Here is a 12,651-nt window from a genome sequence, read left to right on the forward strand (position 1 = left end):
TAACCTCCATAAAATTTTGAGTTCCAATTTTTTTCTACCTCTTTTCCTCCCCACCCCTCTCCCCAAGACAGCAAGCAATCCCATATAGGCCATACATGTACAATCATATCAAGCACACTTCCACATTAGTCATGCTGTGAAAGAAGAATCACAACAAAAGGAAAAAAAAATATGAGAAAGAGGAAAAAGAGAAGACAGCATTCTTTGATCTGCATTCAGACTTCATAGTTCTTTCTCTGGATGTGGATATAGCATTTTCCATCATGAGTCTTCTGGAATCATCTTAGATCACTGTATTGCTGAGAAGAGCTAAGTCTATAAAAGTTGGTCAAGATGCAAAATTTTGGTTAAGAAGACATCATCTTTGTTTATGTAATCCTTATAGTTTGGTAGAGGCATAAGATACTTATACTTTGATAATTTGAGGAATATGTATTCTTAGTAATGTTAGTACCACACCACTGGTACACATTGATACTGTAACAGTAAGGCAATAAACACAGCATCAACAATAATCGTGAATATGCCTGTGTAGTTCTGTATCCTAAAGGATGAGAGACTCTCCATAAAGAAGGTAAAAGAGGTATAACATTTATTCAGGCACCAGAGAACCATATGCCATAACCAAATGTTCAGCTCCCACAGCCAGTTAGCCCACTTCATCGTAACAGCAAGGAACTTAAAACACAATATCAGAGCCTGGAGCCTGGCCATCCCAAAACCTCTCCAGTCCCCTGCTGGAGTCTTCCCACAACAAACTCACAGTACAGCTGAGAGCTTGTTCAGTCTAACAATTACAAGGGCAGCAATTAGCAGCCATTAGCATCCATAACTGCTCTCTCTCTCTCTCTCTCTCTCTGCATTTCCTACCACATAACTTCCTTTTCTTGTCAGGAAGCTCCTCCCACTACATGTGACTTAAGCTTCCTGTGACGTAAGCAGGTCACATGGCCTGTTAATGGGTGGGAAAGATTTTCAAATCTAAATTGCTAGTAGTTTCGGGCCTAAGATCTTTCATATCCATTACATACAGCAATGGGAATTCTGGGATAACTGCTGTCAACAGAACTTTACATAACAATATAACAGGGATAACATATGAAAAGTATATGAAACAATGTCATCATTCTCCCCTCAAATGAACAGAGCCCAAAATTTTGGGGTTAGGGGCAAAGATCTTCTCCTCCAAAGCTTCTTCCTGCTGAAATTGGATGTAGAGCTGTCCCTACCCCAAAAGATAAAGAGTCCTATTCGAGGTGTCACTTCTTTAGCAAGGTGGCATCTGGAACTCAGTTGGTGCCAGGTCCAGAGATGACACATCACAGTTGTGGACAGGTCCAGAGGTGACATCTTAACATATCAGAGGGTGACATCTGGCTTACGCAATCAGACATCTGCAGGTGGATGGCCCTAAGCCTGCAAAAAACAAATCTGACAAACAAATTTAATAAACAAAAGCCAAAAAGAAACAAAGAGACTACCATAACCTTATTCACAACAGAATACATGAGTCAAGGGTACAATTTCATAATTATTTTCTCCTGGTTAAACTACTGTTACAGTGTTATCTTTCCCATGTGCTATAATTTCTGAAGCCTTTGGAACATCATCTGCCTTCCATTTTACCCAGACGTTAGCTCCCAGTTTTATTCAGTAGAATCAAATCCTTCCTTTCCTCTGATAGTTATTTTGGAAGGAGCATCAGTTTTCACAAGAGGTATTGTTTCAGAAGGAATAATAATCAATTGAACTATTTTATCATTTTTATACAACTGTATAGGTTCTTCACCTAAATTCTGGAGTGTCACAATAATTTCTCTTTGATGACTAGAATCCATCACTTCATCCAATACATGTATTCCCTGAGCTGCTAATCCTGGTTAAGGTAATATCTGTCCAAAATGATTATTAGGGATTTTCATACATATCCCAGTAGACATTTTTATTACCTCTTTTCTATCCAACCAAAAGTTCTCTAAACAATGTAAATCATATCCTGCCGAACCAGGTATTCCTGGATACAGTGGTGGGACATCTTCCCTCACAGTCCAATACTCAATATTTTGTATCTTATGTGTTTGCTGTTTTCTAATTTGCAAATTCACGGTCATCATTCTCGCTAGAGGTGTACTTCCTCCTAATGGTATATTATTGAAATTACATAAAGCAGTGAACAAATTATCCTTCCAATGTTGATATGAATTATTAGAACTTAACTTTCTTAACTGTTCTTTCAACAATCTATTCATTCTTTGTATCAATCCAGATGCTTGTGGATAATATGCAATATGATAGATCTACTCCATGTTATTCAATACATAATATTTCTTCACCTCATTACCTTTGTAATGTGACCCACTGTCACTTTGAATCTGAATTGGGGTTCCATAATATAGACTTATAATATCTGGAATCTTACAAGTATTTTTCTAGGTTGCATTCTAAAAAGGACAAGCCACTAGTATACCTGCATAGGTGTCAGCACAAGTACATATAAGTTTACGTCCTTTATCTTGGGGTAGTGGTTCAATACAATCTATCTGCCAAATCTGGGCTGAAACTTTTCCCCTTGCTATTTCCCCAGTTACTACCCAAGGAACAGTCTGTTCCTTTTCCAACTGACATACATGACATTCCTCTATTACTTGCTTTAAAAATGAGTAAAAGGCAGAGCCAAGATGGTGGCTAGAAAGCAAGAACTTGCTTAAGCTGCCTCCCAAATACCTCCAAACACCTGTAAAAAATGGCTCTAAACAAATTCTAGAACTGCAGAACCTACAAAATAGCAGAGGGAAACAGGTATCCAGCCCAGGAGAGCCTGGATGGTCACCGAAAAGGGTCTATCATGTGGTGCTGAGAGTGGAGGGCCTCCATGTGTAGGCCACCCCGGGACAGACAAAACCATGAATCAGCCAACTGGAAGTGTTGGCAACCAAAAATGGGCTCCTTAGCACTTAGTCAACAAGTGGCCTTGACTAGTTTGGCTTTTTCCCCTGAACTGAATGCTGTTTGTATGTTGGACTGGAGTAAGCTTGTCGGCCCCTTCACCTTGCTTCCCTTGCTTAAGCTGATGGAAAGAACCTGTGCTTTCCCGGTCAACCCCTTCACCTTGCTTAAGCAGATTGAAAGAACCTGTGCTTTCCCCGGCGTACCTTACACCCCCGCAGAAGCTGGATGGTTAAAAGCAGCTCCCGTTGGAGCCAGAGGCTGCTACAGCCACAGCCACAGCTGAAGCAGGAGCTGCCAGTAGCAGAGCTGACCTACGGGAGGAAGCTGAACAAAGACTTCAGGACAGTGGGTAATCTTTTTACCATAGAGGGGGAAGCATGATTTTGCTTTACGCAATCATGCTTCTCTGTAGCCTCCTGGTTACTCTTTCAAGGCGTACTTATTGGGCCTGGAAGCTTTTGATCAATATATCAAAATGGGGTTGCTGGTTCATGGGTTGGTTACTGTGGAGCCTAAATATATGTTTTGATTCTTCTGCCTTCTACTTTGAGAGTTTCTTATATCCGGCGGTTCCGAACCTTTCAGACATGTTTATGATCCTCTTTGAGATTATAAACTCTGCCCTCCTAATACACTAGAACAAGCCGTGGGGCCATGGAACAGTGAGCTGTGGCAGTTACCAGACTTCTCAACCCACAAAAGCCAAAGAGCAGGTTAGGGGGAAACTGCGGGATCAAGTTCAGAGCAGCTGATCCCCAGCTCTGGGGGTGGAGGAAGTGGTGCTGCAGTAGCCATAGAAGCAGCAGGAAGCTCCTGAGGCTACCTCCAGAGTGCCAGCATCAGCAGCTTCCTGAGTCCCTGGCTCACATGGTGGGAGGAATCTAGCAGCAGATCAGAGCAGGAGTACAAGGAGTGCTTTGTGGGCACAAAGGCAGATTCTCATGCTGTGCCCTGCCGGGATCTGTATAGCGGTCCTGGTTGACAGTTCTTGGGGGAGGAGGAATGCTGCAGTGACAGAGCCTGGGCTGATGGTGGAATTACAGTAGTAGCCCTGAAAACAGCAGTGCTTGGACCCTAGAGCTTGGGACAAAGTACTTTCTACTCTACAAGCAGTCATACCCCAACAAAAAGCTCAAGGGTCAAGTAGTTGGTTGGGAACATGAACAGGCAGTGAAAAAGAACTCAGACTCAAACTCAAGCTCTAGATTCCTTCTTTGGTGACAAAGAAGACCAAAACATACAGCCTAAAGAAGTCAAAAAAAGTCAAAGAGCCTACAACAAAAGTTTCCAAGAAAAGTATGAATTGAGCTTAGGCCATGGAAGAGATCAAAAAGGAGTTGGAAAAGCAAGTTAGAGAAGTAGAGGAAAAATTGGGAAGAGAAATGAGGGGGCTACAAGAAAACCATGAAAAACAAGTCAATGACTTGCTAAAGGAGACCCCAAAAATACTGAAGAAAATAACACCTTAAAAAATAGACTAACTTAAATGTCAAAAGAGCTCCAAAAAGCCAATGAGGAGAAGAATGCCTTGAAAGGCAGAATTAGCCAAATGGAAAAGGAGGTCCAAAAGACCACGGAAGAAAATACCACCTTAAAAATTAGATTGGAGCAAGTGGAAGCTAATGACTTCATGAGAAACCAAGATATTATAAAACAGAACCAAAGGAATAAAAAAAATGGAAGACAATGTGAGATATCTCATTGGAAAAGCCACTGACCTGGAGAATAGATCCAGGAAAGATAATTTAAAAATTATTGGACTACATGAAAGCCATGATCAAAAAAAAGAGCCTAGATATCATCTTTTGAGAAATTATCAAGGAAAACTGCCCTGATATACTAGAACCAGAGGGTAAAATAGAAATTGAAAGAATCCACTGATTGCCTCCTCAAATAGATCCCAAAAAGAAAACTCCTAGGAGTATTGTTGCCAAATTCCAGAGTTTCAAGGTCAAGGAGAAAATACTGCAAGCAGCCAGAAAGAAACAATTTGAATATTGTTGAAACACAATCAGGATAACACAAGATCTAGCAGCTTCTACATCAAGATATTTCAGAGGTCAAAGAAGTTAGGATTAAAACCAATAATCACCTACCCAGCAAAACTGAGTATCATGCTCCAAGGCAAAATATGGCTTTGCAATGAAATAGAGGACTTTCCAGCTTTCTCAGTGAAAAGACCAGAGCTGAATAGAAAATTTGACTTTCAAATACAAGAATCAAGAGAAGCATGAAAAGGTAAACATGAAAGAGAAATCATAAGGGACTTACTAAAGTTGAACTGTTATGTTTACATTCCTACATGGAAAGATGATGTCTGTAATTCATGAGACCTTTCTCAGTTTTAGGGGAGTTGAAGGGAATATAGACAGAGGGCATAGGATGAGTTGAATATGAAGGGATGATATCTAAAAACTGAAATAAATTTAAGAGGTGAGAGAGGAATATATTGAGAGAGGGAGAAAGGGAGAAATAGAGTGGAGTAAATTATCTCACATAAAAGTGGCAAGAAAAAGCAGTTCTGTAGAAAGGGAAGAGGGGGTAGGTGAGGGGGAATGAGTGAATCTTAGTCTCATCGGATTTGACTTGAGGAGGGAATAATATACACACTCAATTGGGTATCTTACTCCACAGGAAAGTAAGGGGAAGGGGATAAAAAAGGGGGGATGATAGAAGGGAGGGCAGATGGGGGAGGAGGTAATCAAAAGCAAACACCTTTGAAAAGGGACAGGGTCAAGGGAGAAAATTGAATAAAGGGGGACAGGATAGAATGGAAGGAAATATAGAATTTGGAACTCAAAGTTTTAAAAGCAGATGCTTAAAAATTTTTTTAAAAGTTGTTTTCTTGCATGCAGCTGGGAAACAAGATACATAAGGAACGGGGCATAGAAATCTATCTTGCCCTACAAGAAAGTAAGAAGAAAGGGTATTGGGGGGGGAGTGGGGTGAAAGAGGGGAAGGCTGACTGGTGAATGAGGCAATCTGAATATATGCCATCTTGGAATGGGGAGGGAGGGTAGAAATGGGGAGAAAATTTGTAACTCAAAATCTTATGGAAATTAATGTTGAAAACTAAAATATCAAGTACTAATTAAATAAAAATGAGTAAGAGATACTAATACCTAGTTCTTGTGCCCACCAGTGTGCGGCCTGGACCCCTAAATGCCCAACCATTTGGTGGACCCATTTTGCTAGTACTAGATCATCAGTTGGTGTCAGAGTAGGGACAATATGTTCAATAGCAATCTTTGCTAGTTGATCAGCATGTGCATTGTACTCATGTCCTGGCATAGTGAGGGGCACATGAGAATCTACATGGAAAAAGTGACAAATTAGTATCCAAAGACATGCCCCATATATCCTCCCATAGTTCTTTGCCCCAAACTTGTTTACCATGAATTTCCCAATTTTGATTTTTCCACATTGGCATCCATGTAGCTAACCCATTAGCTGCTGCCCACAAATCAGTGAATATACGACACTGTCTTCCTTTCTCTATTTTAATAGCTTGATGTACTGCCATAAGTTCAGCGTACTGACTATTTCTACCTATCCCAGTGCTTTCCAAAGTTCTCTTAGTACTTGAGTTATAGGCTACTGCTTTCCAATGTCTTTTATGGCCCAAATATTTTGCTGTCCATTCTGTAAACCATGCATGTTTCTTCTGTTTTTCAGTCATCCATCATATCCATCATTCCATTTTACCAAGGATTGTACCTTGGTTCAGGGGTTTTGTCATTTCCATCAATGTTGATGCTTGTGATAGATTCATGCAGAGCAGAAACTCCACTTTTTCCTGCCTCTATCTATTTTGAATATACCATTTCCATTTAATTATGCTAGCTTTTTGCGTGTGTCCAATTTTGTGAGATCCTGGGGTATTCATTATCCAAGTCATAGTTAGGATTCCAGGCCTTAATATCACTTCATGGCTCAGAGTCAGTTGTTCAGTCTCCACCAAAGCCCAATATGCAGCTAACAACTGCTTTTCAAAAGGTGTACATTGTAATCCAGATGAAGGTAGTTTCCTTGACCAAAATCCTAAGGATACATTTTTGCTTTGTTGTTTCACCATAAACTCCAATTCACATAGTCATCTTGTACAGTCACTTGTAATTCCACTGGGGCATTTTGCGTAGGCCATAAATCTAGAACCAATTGTATAGCAGACCTGGCTTCTTCAAAAGTTTTACTCTGCTCAAGTTCCCAATCAAATTCACGCTTTTTCCTAGGAACTTTATACAATGGTTTCAAAATCTGTCCAAGATGTGGAACATGGTGTCTCTAATATCCAAATACTCCTATAAACTTTTGGGCCTCTTTCTTGCTGGTAGGGATAGGAAAATCTTGAATCTTTTGTCAGGATTGTGGGAGAATTTCTCACAATCCTTTATTCCATATTATAAACAAAACTTTACAATTTGAGCTGGCCCTTGAATCTTTGCAGGGTTAATTTCCCATCCTTTGCTTTTCATATACTCAATTAAAAGTGACAAACTCTTCTCCACTTCTTTTACATTTTCTCCCTGTATCATGATATCATCTATGTGCTGGGTAGGCTGTATATCAGGTAACTTTAATTCATCCAAATGTTCAGCCACAATCCTATGAAAAATAGTTGGGTTATGCAAATATCCTTGTGGAAGGTGGGTAAAAGTATATTGTTGGCCCTGTCATGTGAAGACAATCTGGTCCCAATGTTTGGAGTCTATTGGGATCATGAAGAAAGCATGGGCTAAATCAGTAACTGCATACCAAGTCCCATCATATTTCTGCATCCTTTCTATTAAAGCAACAGTATCCGGAACAGCAGTATACAAGGGAAGAGTCACTTTATTCAGTTGTCTATAATCCACTGTCATTCTCCATGTTTCATCTGACTTTTGGTCTGGTCAGACAGGGTTATTCCATCAAGTGGTTGTAGGGACTAACACTCCCACTTCAACATATTCCTTTGTAATACTGGCAATTTCATCTTGCCCACCTGACACACAATACTGCTTCAAAATAATTACTTTAGAAGGTTCAGGTGAAGTGATTGGGTCCATTTTTACTTTTCCACTAAAACTACATTAACTCCTGTCTTTCTTACTGCAAAGTGGTATCTACCTTCAGGTAAATTCAGTCATGCCTCTCAATATATCTATTCCAATGATTTATTCAGGGATGGGTACAATGACCACAGTATATTCTCTCTTAGGCAATTGTCCAATTTTCATCATCAGTTTGACCTTTCTGGCTGATATTTCAGCCCCTCCTTGTCCTGTGATGGTAATAGGAGTTGTATGCCTGAACTTGTCAGGATTTCCATAAATCAAGGTGGCCACTGCCCTGGTGTCAGTCAGTCCCCTAGTTAGAGTATTTGATCCATTTTTCCAATATGTAATCATATTAATATGAGGTTTGTAATCCTATGTGTTTCTTTCATCTGAGCTATGGCTCTGCTTATTTCCTAGTATCCCTGAAGGTGTGACTCACTTGGATACAAAGGTTCAAGACCTTTAAGATTTGTAAGGGCAAGTCTTACTTCTCTGTTCTGTCTGCTCGTAAGCGCCTTATCTTGGTACATTTTGTATAGCTCTTTAGTTGGAATACCATCTGTCATTCCAAATCTACCCCTGCTCTTGATAGAGCAGTAAACATTGCCTTTCTTGTCACTCTATTCTGACTTTACACTCTTCTCTTTCCAGGAAATTTACCTTTTCCTCAATCTTCTAAGTCACTTAACTGTGAAATCTTATCTACCACCTCTGAAAGAGGGTGCCCTACCTCCCCAATTAGCAGAGTCAGAATTCAGTGTCTATAAGAGCCTCTGCACTGGGCCACACAGAATCCATTGGATACTCTTAGTTAAATCCCATTGCTGCCAAAGCGAACAGGCTAGTCATCCTGTTACCCCCTTACAGATGAAAATCCCTAAAAGCTTGCTGTACAAAAGGATTCTGGCTAACGCTTATGAATTTCATACAGTCCATTCTATCCACAGACACTCCTATGGCCCCTTCATCACTGATTCTCATAATCAAAGATATTAATGATTCTCCCATTCCTTGGATAAACCTACTCAAGATATCTGTGATTTTCTGACATGTAAAATCCTCCAAAACCCCTCTGAATATTGTATTATTTCTTGGGTTTCTTGCATCTTTCACAATATGGGCGCACTTCTGTTTGAGGATTCTAATCTGATATTTTATAATTCTCTGGCTCAGGAACATCATACCACAAAGTCACACTTCATGTCTCAGTTTCTGATATTGTATCATTCTCTCCTGACTCTCTTCCCCTGTCACCATGGCAACCAGACTGGCTAGACTCTATGTGAGCTGAACTCAAATGAACTTTTGACCTCCTTGGCTTCCTCTTTCTTCTAGCCAAAATAACATCAAAATCAGTTGATTCCTGAACAATGACCTGTTCTTCTGCCATGTGAGATTCCCCATATTTCTGTGGCAAAGAAATATTCTCATTTGAGCTAGATGTTTCTCTAATCATCTCAGTTCTTCCTTGTAATAGTTTATCCCTGCTTTCATATATAATTTGATATGCTGTGAGTAAAATCTGGCCTCTCTGAGAAAGTGTTATTGGCAATTCCCTCCCTGGCTTAACTTTAATTTGTTGCAAACATCTTTCCAAATCTCTAGGTTGTCCCCTCTGTAGTTTCTGTTTCCAGTCCACACACAGTCCTGTTTCAAGGGACCATTTCCTTGCTAGGGAGGAATAAGTTACCTCCTCCCATCCCAGGATAACCATTTCTTTCTCTAAAGCCTTTATGCCTCCAAATAGAGACCTTATACCTTGTGATACCATCCTATTCATCGTCAAATGCACGAGCAAGGCAATAATCACAATATAGATGATAATTGTCAATATGCCTATATGGTTCTCTATCACAAAATACAAGATACTCTCTATATAGGAGGTAGAAGAAGTAAACCGTTTATTCACACACCAAAAAACTAGATCCCCAAACCGATAAGTCCAATCCATCACAGCAGAAAAGAATTCAACACACAATATCATAGCAGAGAACCGCACCATCTCATTAGCCTTCCACTCCCCTGCTGAGGCCTTGCCACCAACACACACACTCACAGCACATCCAGCACATCTGCTCTCTCCTTCAGCTCTAACTGCTCTCTCTCTGCATTTCCTGTAACACATTTTCCTTTTCCTCTCAGCAAGCTCCTCTTACCACAGGCTTCTTGTGACATAAGCATTCACATGACCTATTATTGGTTGGGAATCCCTTTTCTCACTAGGTGCTATGTGGTGCAAATAAGAAATCTCCTTAAGTACTCACAAGTATTAAAATTTGGGCTATTCAAGTTATAATTATGTAAATTATGGTGATTGGTTCCAGCCTAATGGAAATATGTAGTGAAAATCTGAGAATTTCCTCACAGGAACACAAAAAGGGAAGCAATGCAAATATTATTAATTCACATTTTTCAGAAAAGGGCTTTGAGTCTACCCTCTTCAAGAGAGGTCCTGCTGAGATCCATCACTCTCCTGAGACATCATCTGACTTGGCCCCCAGCTTGTGGGAGAGCAGAGGTCAGGGTTCAGAGAGAACCTACAGATTATTGCAAAGAAATGGGAAGTGAAATTCTTTTTTTTTTATAATCTTAATTTAAATTTATTTATTTAACATATTTGGTTTTCAGCATTGATTTTCACAACAGTTTGAATTACAAATTTTCTCCCCATTTCTACCCTCCCCCCCACTCCAAGATGGCTTATATTCTGGTTGCCCTGTTCCCCAGTCAGCCCCCCCCTCTATCACCCCCCTCCCCTCTCATCCCCTTTTCCCTTCCTTTCTTGTAGGGCAAGATAAATTTCTACGCCCCATTGCCTGTGTATCTTATTTTTTAGTTGCATGCAATAACTTTTTTTTTTGGAACATCTGATTTTAAAACTTTGAGTTCCAAATTCTCTCCCCTCTTCCCTTCCCACCCACCCTCCCTAAGAAGTTGAGCAATTCAACCTAGGCCACGCATGTATCATTATGTATAACCCTTCCACAATACTCATGTTGTGAAAGGCTAACTACATTTTGCTCCCTTTCAACCCATCCCGCTTTATTGAATTTTCTCCCTTGACCCTGTCCCCTTTCCAAAGTGTTTGTTTTGATTACCTCCACCCCCATCTGCCCTCCCCTCCATCATCCCCCCCTTTTATTTTTTTTATCTTCCTCCCTCTTCTTTCTTGTGGGGTAAGATACCCAACTGAGTATGTATGGTATTCCCTCTCAGGCCAATTCTGATGAGAGCAAGGTTCACTCATTCCCCCCTCATCTGCCCTCTCCCCTCCTCTCACAGAACTGCTTCCTCTTGCCACCTTTATGCGAGATAATCCACCCCATTCTATCTCTCCCTATCTCCCTCTCTCAGTATGTTGCTCTCTCATCCCTTAATTTCATTTTATTTCTTTTAGATATCTTCCCTTCATCTTAAACTCACCCTGTGTCTGCTCTCTCTCTTTTACATATATATATATATATATATACATATATATATATATATACACACATATATACATATACACATAGATATATACATACATACACATTCACTTATATATATATATATATATATATACATAAACATATACATATATATATATGCATATTCCCTTCAACTACCCTAATACTGAGGTCTCATGAATGATACACATCATCTTTCCATGTAGGAATGTAAACAAAACAGTTCACCTTTAGTAAGTCCCTTGCAATTTCCATTTCTTGATTACCTTTTCATGCTTCTCTTGATTCTTGTGTTTGAAAGTCAAATTTTCTATTCAGTTCTGGTCTTTTCACTGAGAAAGCTTGAAAGTCCTCTATTTTATTGAAAATCCATATTTTGCCTTGGAACATGATACTCAGTTTTGCTGGGTAGGTGATTCTAGGTTTTAATCCTAGCTCCATTGACCTTCGGAATATCGCATTCCAAGCCCTTCTATCTCTTAATGTAGAAGCTGCCAGATCTTGGGTTATTCTGGTTGGGTTTCCACAATACTCAAATTGTTTCTTTCTGGCTGCTTGCAGTATTTTCTCCTTGATCTGGGAGCTCTGGAATTTGGCGACAATATTCCTAGGAGATTTCTTTTTGGGATCTATTTGAGGAGGCGATCGATGGATTCTTTCAATTTCTATTTTGCCCTGTGGCTCTAGAATATCAGGGCAGTTCTCCTTGATAATTTCTTGAAAGATGGTATCTAGGCTCTTTTTTTGATCATGGCTTTCAGGTAGTCCAATAATTTTTAAATTATCTCTCCTGGATCTATTTTCCAGGTGAGTGGTTTTTCCAAGGAGATATTTCACATTGTCTTCCATTTTTTCATTCCTTTGGTTCTGTTTTATAATATCTTGATTTCTCATCAAGTCACTGGCTTCCACTTGCTCCAATCTAATTTTTAAAGTAGTATTTTCTTCAGTGGTCTTTTGGACCTCCTTTTCCATTTGGCTAATTCTGCCTTTCAAGGCATTCTTCTCCTCATTGGCTTTTTGGAGCTCTTTTGCCATTGGAGTTAGTCTGTTTTTTAATGTGTTGTTTTCTTCAGCGTATTTTTCAGTATTTTTTGGGGTCTCCTTTAGCAAGTCATTGACTTGTTTTTCATGGTTTTCTTGCATCCTTCTCATTTCTCTTCCCAATTTTTCCTCTACTTCTCTAACTTGCTTTTCCAAATCCTTTTTGAGTTCTT

The sequence above is a fragment of the Trichosurus vulpecula genome, chromosome 7 (assembly GCF_011100635.1).
Source record: "Trichosurus vulpecula isolate mTriVul1 chromosome 7, mTriVul1.pri, whole genome shotgun sequence".
NCBI classification, from domain to species: Eukaryota; Metazoa; Chordata; class Mammalia; order Diprotodontia; family Phalangeridae; genus Trichosurus; species Trichosurus vulpecula.